Source organism: Pempheris klunzingeri, chromosome 15, assembly GCF_042242105.1.
Source record: "Pempheris klunzingeri isolate RE-2024b chromosome 15, fPemKlu1.hap1, whole genome shotgun sequence".
Lineage (NCBI taxonomy): Eukaryota > Metazoa > Chordata > Actinopteri > Acropomatiformes > Pempheridae > Pempheris > Pempheris klunzingeri.
Genome location: NC_092026.1, coordinates 15,016,691 through 15,029,234, shown reverse-complemented (window position 1 = coordinate 15,029,234; position 12,544 = coordinate 15,016,691). Strand labels below are relative to the sequence as shown.

Genomic DNA, 12,544 nt, shown 5'->3' with positions numbered 1-12,544 from the left:
CATCCATCTAAATTTAGAGCCATACAAGGCTGTGCGTGATCTATGCAGCAGTAGGAAATCACTTATGAATGGTTTGACCCAAAGAAAAGAACAGGATAGAGACTCGGCAGGAGGAAGAAAGCTTGTTGGAACATTTCGAAATTATGCAATAGCAAAGGTAAACATACGTAGACAAGAAGAAAGGCGTACGTTGCTTTGTTCTCCAGCAGATTGGGTGCCAGTTACGTCAGCCCCCAGCCATACATAATTAGATACGAGACAGCTCATCAAGATGAGTGACAAGTGGTTGGTCTTGTGAACTTTTGCAGAGCTACATGTGGTTTTGGGCAAACGGAGTACATTACTGATCCAAAAACCAACATGCTTCATGTTTCAACACTTGTGGTTTCTATTGTTGTGGAGTTCTGTGTGCACCAGATTCTTGAAAAGTTGACTTTTGCAAAATTGTGTTGATAATAAAATAAGTTAATAATCCTTTATTGGTTTTTTTTTTTTTTTTTAGTTGAACTTTTGTATTACATAAATATGTCTATCAAATATTCCTCATAACATGTTATTGTCTCCGTCAGAGTGGGATATCCACTTGCAGGGGAAGCTAGAGAGCAGCAAGAGAGGGAAAACACTTAATGCAGAACTTTGACACTATTTTTCTTTTTTACAAGGGTGAACATTTCAGATTGGCATTTTGGGACTGCTTAGCTGTGACCAAACATAGGCAATTTAAAAGCTCAAGCACCAATTAGGGAATAGGCTTGTTGTGTAAGCCACGTTTGATGGAATACAACTCAAGTTTATGAACCATGGGATGATGCGAAAACAGTGTGCACACAACCCAAGGAACCAACACACACGCACAAGAATGAAAGCAAAGAGGAGGTCATTCTTTCTGTTTACAATGCAAATTATTCCTGTGCACTAATAAGCTTCACTTTTTTCACAAACTTCCTTCAAAGGGACACTTTGCACATTCACACCCACTCAGCCTTTTTAAGACCGAATACTTTCAACATCATTTTTTTTTGCACTTGAGGGCAAAGATGATAACATTACATCCCAGCAGTAACATACAGAAGCCTGAGACAGAGCTTCAGAATGTCTCAGTGGATCGTCACTACATGTCTCACAACGACTGTGTTTGGATGTGTACGTGCATGCGCATTTGTGCGACTGTCATTAAAAACAGATTAAGAATCTAAGTGCTACAATAACAATCTTCAGTGTTTGTTTTTGCTTTGCCGTGTTAGTAATTAACACCATATTGATTATACCTCATCATACACACCACACACTTCATTTTGTCTGACACCTGCCGAGTCTATTAAGTTTCACAAATGTTTAAGTAATGTCATGACTGACGAATTGCAGTGAGTTTAATTCCGTTGAATAAAGGGTGATAAAGTTTCTGCTCAGGCGTAAAGAGAAAACACAGTGTAATTCTTCAGATATTCTGCTTTTTATTCTCGTATGATAGGGTGAATCAGGTTGTTTGACGCTAAATTCATTGAAAGTACCCCTGTTCCAACTTTAAAAACACAGCATTGATAAGATACTTCACATGAGGCAGGGGGTAACCTAACTCACTAAAAGACAAAGTAAAAACATTTAAAGCCAGTATGTACAGAATTTTTATGTGATTATAATATTTTCAAATTGTTGGAAGTTTTAGTTTTTTGTGGAAAAATGAAAAAAAAAAGCAAGCTTTTACCCTACTCACCTCCCTGGATCAGATCTGTGAGGCTTTAGTATTGGAAAAAACGGGCTCGCCAAACCTTGCGAAAACAAAGGGAGACCTTGAGCCAAGTCAGCGTTGGCACACTAGAATGCTCCACACAAACCACAGAAAGATAGGAAGGAAATAACAGAAATGAGCCAAGAAAACAGGACTACCAGTACCACGTTCTCAAAACAAACAGAGACCATCCTGCACCAGTGCCTTTTGTTTAAGTCAACAATCCGACCCGTCCAAGTACAATTTAAGGTAATTCGAATAAACGTTACATGTGACAAGCACATAAAAACCCACAAAGACCGACCTGGGAAATTCAAGCATCAGGTGTACTGAATAAAAGCCACCTTTGATAACACAGCAGCCTCCAGTTAAGGATTGCAGACCAAATAAAAAGCTGTATCTGTGTGTGTATAGATGTATATATCTGTGGACATGTGTATATACATCCCACAAAATCAGAACTAATAATCTAATAATATTGTTAACTTGTATTCTGCAAAGGGCCACTTCGGCTTTCGACTTTGTCGAATTTACCTGCTCGCTCTTGGTCAAACTGATCCCTTGATGCTCTTAATGGTCAGGCTCCATCATATCTTAAAGAACTCATAGTACCGTACTGCCCCACTACAGCACTGTGCTCCCACAATTCAGGCCTACTTGTGGTTTCTAAAGTCCTCAAAAGTAGTGATGGAGGCAGAGCTTTCAAGTATCAGGCTCCTCTCCTGTGGAATCTCTTTCCAGATTGGGTTTGGGACACCCTATAATTAAGAGTAGACTAAAAACCTTCCTTTTTGATAAAGCTTAGGGCTGGCTCAGGCCTGGGACCAGCCCCTAGTTATGCTGCTGTAGGCCTAGAGAGAGTGAGACAAATCAACAGATGAGCCCTTTCCAATCAGAGGAATGACTTAGACTTAGACTTTTCTTTGGGTAGGTAAATAAAAGAGGGGCAAGTCACATCAGGGAAGAACCAACTCAAACTGTGGACACTCACACATCTTGGCCCATCATTGGCATTTGTGTGTGTGTGTGTGTGAGTGTGTGTGAGTGTGTGCGTGTGTGCGTGTGTAAGTAGAGTTTCTCTGCAGGTCATGACCCTAATAAAAGGCATGAAAGAAGAAGATTAGGCTTTTGTTCATAGTGTGTAGGTGGGTGGGTGGAAGTGAATCGATACGTAGAAAACACCTAGGAGTTTGAAGCAAACTGTCTAAAACTCTGTAAGAGTAAGTATGCATGAGCACAAAATATTTGCATTCACAGAGTTATTCGTCCGTATGTTGCCAGGAATGTCAATGTCCTTGCACTCTTGACCGGCCAAACTTTAATCTATCCTTGTCAAACTGGCTCACTTCCCACTAATCAGCTCTCATCCGTCTGTCTTCACTTGCCACCTCCTGGCAGATGGAAATTAAATGTGGCAGTTATATTAGGACAGCTGGGGGCTTTTAGGGCAAAGAAGATTGGCAATGATTAGTTCAGTTTAGTCTTGGTTTAGCTCAGCAGTGTTCAGTGTCAGCTGGGAACATGTGGAAATGGACGAGTAGCGCGGCCTGAAGACACCTGATGGCCAAACACAGGGTATGTTTATCACAACAGCCCTGTCCAGTCTACTGCAAGATATACAGTTTAGGAGCTAAATATATAGAATTATTGGATATATTATCAGATAGAAACTCCAGGGGTTGGTAGTCTTTACTTATTTGCCAACAGGCTGCTTCAGGAAAAGTTTGTGCATTTCATTGGGCATGCACATGAAAGTGCATAGCCGGGTGTAATGTGATGAGAGACACGGCCGCAGGATGGTGGGGTTTAATAAGATTTCCTGCACTACTTGTCTTCCCAAGGTGAACTATGGGTTGCGACTGTGAGCTGAGAATGTTACTCTAATATTCATGTTGTATTTTTCTGTGACACAAAAGCAAAGTTCAAAGACCAGCATGGTGCTCTCTTGTTTTTCTTTTGTCTTTCTCCTCTTGTCATTCGGAGCCTTTGTCTGTCTTCCTACAGCATCAGTCACTCTCTCCCAGTAAAAAACACCATCACACCTTTTTTCACCATGCAAATACATGTGTCGGTAGGTGTGAGGGACCGACGCTGCCAATATAAATGTTCTTCATCTCCCCACTAAAACAGGAAACCCAGTCTCTTCTCTCTCACATTTTCTGACACTCTCCTTTTGCATTCTCGCTATAGGTAGTTTAATTCACCATAACTCTCATTTGCTCACTTTCTCATTACCCTCTTTATTCTTCTGTCAGTCTCAAGCTCTCTTATAGTCTAAAAGGTGCATTCGCACACTTACATAAGCATGTAAACTGCTGTCATCATCAACCCACGCACACAAACACACCTGCTTTTAGGGGATAGCATAATGACTCGCGGTACTTGGCGTTGAAGAAAAGAAGTCTCAAGGAAAATGCACACATGTCTGCAGACGCTATACACAAAGCTCATTATCCGTGTTTGACAGCGTCAGACGTCTAGCAGGGAAAAGTGATGACGAATAACAAAATAAAGAAACCCCATGTCACCCTCCCCTGCTTCGTACTTTCAGAAATACAACGTGCATCTCGTTTTTTGCTGGACACTACCTAATTTGATCTATTTCTGACCGCAAGGAGTTTAGCACAGAGCTGAGTGAGGGCGTTATACTTTTATGCTTGTGCAAACACATTTCCACTTTAGAAGCACTTACTTGCCAAACACGGGCTTTCACACAGGAGACTGGCTTTTCGTTCTCCACGTGAAGCCAAAAGTCAGCGTTGGGTTATTTTAACTGACGTAACTCGAGTCACACATGTAACGTAACTTTACTTTTCCTAAACCTAACCATGTTGTTTTTTCATGTAGTTCTGATGTCTAAATTAAATTGCAATCATCTCCTGAAGTGTTTGTCAGCAAGCTTTATTTTGAAAGTGTAACTGGACGTTGTATATTTATTATTGCTGACTCGGCTGTGGAAAGTCTTGGATGACATGCGAAAAGCTTGAAATGTGTAGAGGTGACACACGAAATGTTGTGTGCCCTTTAGACGCTGTCCCATGACAACACTTTGGTTCAAGGGGTTAATGGGTGCTTAGATCTTGGGTTTAGCATTGGAGCTAGCTCAAGGTTTAAATGTAGGTCAAGATTAAAGCTCCAATAATCAGTGTGTTTCATATTACTAACTGCTTAATGATTACGTGGGTCACTCAAAGTCTGTTTACAGGTGTTGGTATTACTGCATATGTGCAAAAAGTTGTGTACTGTAAAGCTCCACTCGTGTTAAATATGCCTCAAGTGAGGTCACTTGAGTCAGCGTGACATGGGTCTAAAGACTTCTTTTAACAAAAAACTTTTTGGGGTGTGGAGTTGGAAAGAAGCGAGCTTAGCAGACGTTGGATGCTACTAGCATGGCACCCCTTAAGCTCCAACAGAACTGTGGGTGGCTGAGTTGCAGTGTGGGTGGATGCGAAGAATGTGTGGAATTAAAAAAAAAACAATAGCTCTGGTTGCGGCGCTTCGATTTTGATCTGACAATGTTACAGGAGTTCAATACTAAAATGGAGTAATCTTTTCGCACTGTAGACCTTTGCTGCGAGGGTTAACATTTTTAAGACATTAGTTACAACAGAAGGCTTGGATATTGTCTGAAAACCAATCTTTGATAACAGCTGAGACCTACTAGGCTTCACTCGACCGTGGGCACAGAGCAGATGCATGATGGGAATCTTGCAGCATGAGCATGTGCTGGCGTATGTATGTTCCCCCATGTGTTTCTGTGCGTGTGTTTGTTGGTATGAAGCTTGGGATTTGGGGCGGCTTTGACCTGCGCTGCACCAACTTGAATGACTCATCATCTCTACAGTGCACAACAGATGGAGCTCAGAGCTATTCAGATTCATACGATACCGCTCCATCCACGCCTTCCTCCCACGCTCACAAGTGACAGCAAATTCCTCTTCATCCACCACTGACTGACTCGAGTCAGTCTTTCTCTTTACAAAAATATACTTTCAACTCTATAAATGTTCGTGGGTGTGAAAGAGAAGAGGAGAAAGACAGAGAGGGCTCTACTTACTCCTCAGATGTTGTTTGTGTTCATAAATTATATGAATATATATTTGGAGTGAAAACCTCCATTTCCCGCACATCCTCTCCAATATGTTGCTTTTTTTTTTTATCAGACCTCTTTGTAAAGCGGTGACTCAGTAAATCATCATTGCTCTTTGTAATAAAAGAGCTGTGATTTTAGCCTGTGTCACCATTAGCACCACTTTTAAGTGAGGCTTTTACACTTAATCCCTGACTTTACACCTCTGTGCTCCTGCCTTTCTCAGCGCGCACCCCTCCCTCCCCCCCCCCCCCATACCGTGTGGAATAATACCAGTAAGTGTGACTCCACCGCCTTCTGTGATTGAGAAGTACCAGCTTGTAGCCACTAGATGAGGCTAGTGGATCACCGACGTGGCAGCAAGTTGAGATCTGCTGTTGGAGCAGACAAAAGCAGGGCAAATCATACCTAACCTTTTAAATGTGCTTGCCCGAGATGAATATTATATGGTTACGGAATGTAATCATGGGCTCCTGCGGATGTGAGAATGTCGGAAATCAAGGCAGGCCGTAGCTTTGTAAATGGGAAAGCAGTGAGATGGAAAACTGCATGAAAAAAAAAAAAGAAAAAAAAAAAGAGAAGTTTCGACGGGATCAAGCCTATTGTATGCAGAGGAGGAGAAAAATGATAAACAGAATAAGAAGCAGCAAAGAGGAAACTGAATCAGACACAGATAAACAATACTCTGTCTGTCTGTCTGTCTGTCTGATACATTCCAAACTCCAAAACCTGCAAAATGGAATACATCAGAGTGCTTAAACAAATCTGTGTGACAGGCAAATCTCCTTAGCCGTGTTGTGCTGCTCGTCTCTGCGTGTGTTCACATGTGCGTGCGTGTTTGAAGCGACACCTTCCGAGGCAGACGCATGCAGCTTGTACCTGATATTTCACGGCCGGGGCGATGCTCTGCCAGCATCCAGCTAAAGCAAATTGTAAATAAACAGTGTGCATCTCTCTCTCTCGGCTGCTGCCGCCACGCTGAGATTCGGCGTGATAGCGTCTGCGTGGAGGATGGGAGCGAGAAAGGGAGGTACGGGGAGGACATTTGTTTGTCACTCTCTTTGTGTGTGTGTGTGTGTGTGTTAAACGGAGGGAGGGGCTGGAGCAGAATGAGTTTGGATGTTTTTCATGCAAGTGAGAAACTGATAAGTTGAGCTGACTGACTGACGGAGAGAGAAATGCGTGCGTAGTGTGGGAGGATGTGCATTAGTGTGTTTCTGCTCTGCACTGTAATAATACTTCAACTCCACGGTGAATCTGCGTCAGCAGCACAATCAGCCACTTCAACATGACAATCAGCAGCAGGTCACAAGCTCACAGACAGCCAAATATATTAGATGTATGTAAACTTCTCGAAGAAATAACTGCCTGGTTTGGCTATAAGACAAGTCATCATTTACCTGAGGTGAATTTGATCCTTAGGTGGCAACACAACTGCTGAAGTATCCTTCAAGTAAGACACCAACACCCTTCTGCTAACTGGCTGACCTGCACCTCAACAAGAGGGCAAAACACATTTCCCGTTGTATCAATTTACAAATCGGTAATTTACTGTTGCAACAGCTCATTACCCTTGAATTTATCGCTAACCTCGAATTAAGGACTCAGTAATGGGGAAAGAATGAAGCTGAGGAAACAGATTATGGTCATTTGCTTGATCATTCGCTGGTGATTACTAATCTGTTTACTGGTGAAGAATGGATACTTGGCATTTAATAGCAGCAGCACAGCATTATTATTTTAACAATCAAACATACAGTCAGAAGACACAGAGCATATAGCGGGGTATTTAAAATCTAGGCTGTAAATGGATGCGCTACTGATTTTTTCCCCTTTGGAATAAATGAAATATATCAGAAAAGAGAATAAAAACACAGGCATGTAAAGGAATAATTCAACTAGACGGCATGCTGCAGTACAACATTCCTCGGTTAGCTGCTGGGTGTTTTCAATCATTTCCATCAGTGTTGCTCACAAGGACTCGCTGCAGTTGGTGGAGGCTTTATGTGTGAATAGTGCTGACTGATGCATCTCACACCACCAGGAGGTCCGGCGTGTTTGCTGCAGGCCACATATGCTAAATGATCTCCTGAGCCCAGTGCTGTGACACCTGAACTGATCCCAGTAAGGAATGATTCGGTCGGCGCCAGGCTTATCTTGCACACACAAATAAAACATGACTGAGACGCCTGAAAACACACACGAGCACACGTCAGCTTCTGACAGTTCCTACATGAACACATATATATATATAACCCATATTTCCTGTCTGTAGTCCCTGTCTAGGTACGGTAAAATGCCAATTAATAAAACACATATCTAATCAAACCAGGCCCAAACTGTCCTGATGAAGCAGCTTAGAGTTTTCTCTGAACATCGACTTTGAACGTTGCTTATTTAAACCACGGTTATTTAATATTATAGAGAAATACTTGAATGCTTTAATTTGAAACCACATTTTCAGAGGGTTTAACTCTAAATCTTAAAAGACTGGACACATTTAAAGATACATTTTTGTTTTTAACACCCTCTCATCACACTTCCAGTTTTTAACACTCTTATTACAGATGAGAAGGTCTATCTTTTGGAGCCACAGCTCTACTTATAAAACAAACCATAAAATGTATTTGTGAATATGGCTTTTTTAGTCAGGCATGTATCGAATGTCCCTCTCGTTTCATTCATCCACGATTGGGAATGATAGCTAAAAGATGATGCAACTCTGCCATCACAGGTAAAAGTGTTTCGAAGTGATGTTGGCTTTTTGGTATCACATCAGGTCAAGATATGTTTCGACCAATCTGCACTTGTGACTATTTTAATGCTAGACACATTGAATAGAAATGCCAAGAAATATCACAAATATAAATTTTTTTTTGCTTGGCTCAGGTGGAAAGGTGGCTTATCAGTAAAAGGAAGGTGTGATAAAGTCTGATGGAAAAGATTTTTCAAATAAATGTGCTAACAGCGAGATTTTGAGACCTGTTTTGGCATGCATGAGTGCATGGATGGTGGGAAAAAAAATCCCCTTACATGGGCACGGATCAACGGATAAAAAATATGGAAAGTACAAAACCTAAAGTTCTCCTAAAGTTTAACATTGCCGTGATATAACGATATATCTGCTGCGATACCCTGCTTCTCCCACCATCTCACAGTGTGGCCGGGCAAGGCCCTTCAGTCTGCCTTATCCTGCTTCATCCTGCCCACCTACACAACTAGACATGTATCTACAGCAGTATCTGCAGACAAGGCTCACTACGCCTTGATGGAAGCGTTATGTTTAAAGCTGTATGCGGCACATGGCGGGCTGTGAGCAGACGCTGTTTGTCTAAGTGCTGATTAGAGCTGCTGACCACGGCCTGACAGGCCCATTAGTGACATCTCCTTCACGGACGCTGAAGGGCCCAGCATTGCTGTCTGCCTGTCAGTGTTTCTCTGCATGTTCTCTGTACATGTTCATCAGCTTCACTTTCTTAACCTTTCACTTGCTCTGTCTCCCCGTCCTTCCTCGTGCATTATTGTCTCTGGGGTTTTCACAGTTTTCCTAACAAGGTCCACTGTACACCAATATCACCTTTAATAGTCTCAAGTGTTCTGTTTATGCATGGACACCTCTTAAACTGACAACCTAGCTTAAGCAATCTATGAGACGCAGGAATGAGGTACCTAAGATGTTCCACTAAACGTGCTTGCATTGGTTTGCACCATCTGTGCAAGCTGAATCTTAAATAATAACCAGAAATGGAAAATGATCAAGCTGAGGGAAGGAGGGGGGGGGGGGGGGTGCTGATATATGTGGAAAAATGGCATTAAATATGATTGTGTTGTGTTCAACACACTCTAGAATATGTTGGGTTAAAAGTTTAAAAAAACAAAACAAATATCATTCATTGTGCAGATCCCCTTCAGCAAAAGACACATTTTACAATCAAGTCACAGAAATTCTGCAAGAGTGCAATCACAGTAAAGAGCTCGTTCCTTTGGGGGATTTGAATTTGAATTAAGTGGACAGAAAATAAGGAGAATGAAATAATTGCAGACAACTGTCACATAGATACGTTTAAAAAAAAAAAAGGCTCAATGAGGATTGCAAAGCTCTCAAACACAATGATATTTACTAATAAACCAAAGCACTGAGTTATAATTGATAACTAGCAATCGCAATTTAACTTAAAAAATACTGCAGCAATGAAATGAGTAGTTTGAAATGAGATGACATTACATTATAACCCCCCTCTGATGATATGGAGTATGGCTGTAGAGTAAAAAAAAAACATCAAGAATAAAAGTCCTTTCCTCTGGTTTAATATAACTGTGTGGATCAGATGAAGAATAGCACCAAGGAAGGCTGTTCCATCTGGAAGAGTGTGGAACAAAGTTATTAGTTAGTGTTAATTGATGTGACTGTATGTCATTCACCGGCATTATTTTCCCACACAGCCTTAAGTTTCCACAATCCTACACAAAGGAAACTGGCCTTTCACTGATGCTGATTGTTGGCAGAGGATGCAAATCTTATGATGCTCAATTGCCCAATGTGTGAATGAAAATGTTAGAGATACAAGGCTGCAAAATGAAGTGACATCATATCCTAAAAAAACAAGGCCTAATCTGGAATATAAACCAGTATTCCCCACACTGTGGGGATGTAATTCTAACCGCTGCCACTGATGATCAACTTCTGTGCCTCTAGTCTCTCTCTTTTCGCCCCATCTGCTGTTCAACTCACAACATCGTGGGTTTGTTGAGAGATCTAAGCCATGAGAGGTTCATCACTTTTTTTTCTCCTGCATGCTTCACAGTCAATCGTTACACCGCCGGCTCTTTTCTCTCACAGATCTGTGAATTGTTATGGGCTATATCGCTGAGTGCTGGAGCTTGCCTGCTACTAAAGACTAAAGTAATGTAGTGTGGCAAAATGTTTCTTAGCTGATGGTGGTCTCCATCCTCCCAGCACGGGAGGAGTGCTGGGAGGCTTTAATGAACCTGAGATCAAGGAGAGAGATAACGGAATAAGGTGTGATGATGCTGGAAACTGGTGGTGGTAAAGAAATAACATGAAGCATGACTAGAAAAGGCCAGGTTTCCATCATTGAAAGAGAACTGTTAGAGAGCATGCAAGCCTGAATATCTGTCACTGACTATAAAAGAACTTGTGCTAACTTTTTACACACGATCAGATGCCTCCAGCTTTGTGTCTGGATGTTTAATTCAGGAGCTATAATTTTACATTCTGTTTTATTGTATTCATATGCATTTTACATTCTATATGGACAGAACATGACTTTCTTTATCTCACTGTGTGCTCAGGTTTTTTTTATTTTTTTTTTATTCCAGGCTTTTAAATTGAAATTAAACTGGAGCTTGAGATTAAATATCCATTTCTCCCTTAGTAAAAGGTCAGAGGAAAAAAAAAAACCAAATGTGAATTAAAACTATAAGTACTTTCTGGACATGTATTGGAACAGTACTGTACATTTTCCATATATGGAAAAAGACAATTTCACATTTAAGGCCCGGCGAATATTAATGTGCAGTAAGCATAAGATGTATAGGTCACAGAAGTCTCTGAGGAATTAAATTAGTTTGGCATACAATGAAGGGAAAATACATATTAGCACATTATTGAGTTCACTGAAAGACCTTAGCATTTAAAATACAAGTCATTATTAAGTAAAACGCATCCATGCCAGAAGAAAGCAAGGTCATTATTGTGAACAAATAATGGGCATAGATTTTCATTACCTCCTACTTATCATTGACAAACGGAGAACGTACGAAAGGTTATGGAGCCACTGCTGTGAAAATTATTTCTGAAATAAATGTAACTAAATGAATGTAACAACATTCAGATGAGTGGAAAACAGCTACCGCTATATGATGCCACAAATGCCATATATGCAGATCTGATTTAATGTGTCAGTGATTCTCAATGCCAGAGATCAGCACGTGTATTTCAGTCTTTTGCATTAAGAGAGAGCCAAAATTCAAGCCCTGCTGTCAGCAGGCCTGCATTTAGGCTTAAATGTCCACTGGAGGTCACCAGCATAACACTTTCCTATTAATCAGAGCTTAAATGTTGCATTCTCACTTAGCACAAACACACCGATCTAATAAGGTTCTAGTTGAGAGACTGTTGCACGACTTGAAAAGAGAACAAACAAATAGGAGAGCGTGTGAGAAGTAAATGCTCAGAACAGTGACACAGAGCATAACAGAGCAGTCATTTAAAAAGGGACATTTCCATAAGAACTACATTTAGGATGGTCACTTAGTACAGGTGGCTGATCTTTGCAGGCTCTCATATAGAAAGCCATTTCCCTTTCACATTTGCACGGTAGTGTAGTCTTAAGACTCATCAAGTGACAAGAGGTAGATAAGAGAAAGACGGTGACTTTCAGAGTGGAAGCGAAGATGTGATGATATTCGGGAGGATTAAAACTAGAGAAAGAGGAAGAAACAGGCAAGTTCCCAAAAGCGTCTATATATATTGGAGACCACTAATAGTGATGATGCTTATTTTTATAGTGATCAAATTGATCACTATAAAAATACTTAATATTATGTTAAAGCACTATTAGGAGTTTTGAGGATTTCAGTATCCACAGATCATGCAAGGTGATATGTGGCAACTTAAACATTCTTGGACAGTAAAGCCGGAATAATCCATGTTTTTAATCAACGACCGATCAAATGTGCAATGTGGCATTCATGTTGATGGA

At 41.0% G+C, this 12,544-nt stretch overlaps 1 protein-coding gene across 1 annotated transcript in view; it reads right to left on the bottom strand.

Moving 5' to 3' along the window:
• Positions 1–12,544, bottom strand: part of astn1 (astrotactin 1) — a 332,257-nt gene that overhangs the window by 42,118 nt on the left and 277,595 nt on the right. The gene's annotated exons all lie outside the window — the stretch shown is intronic.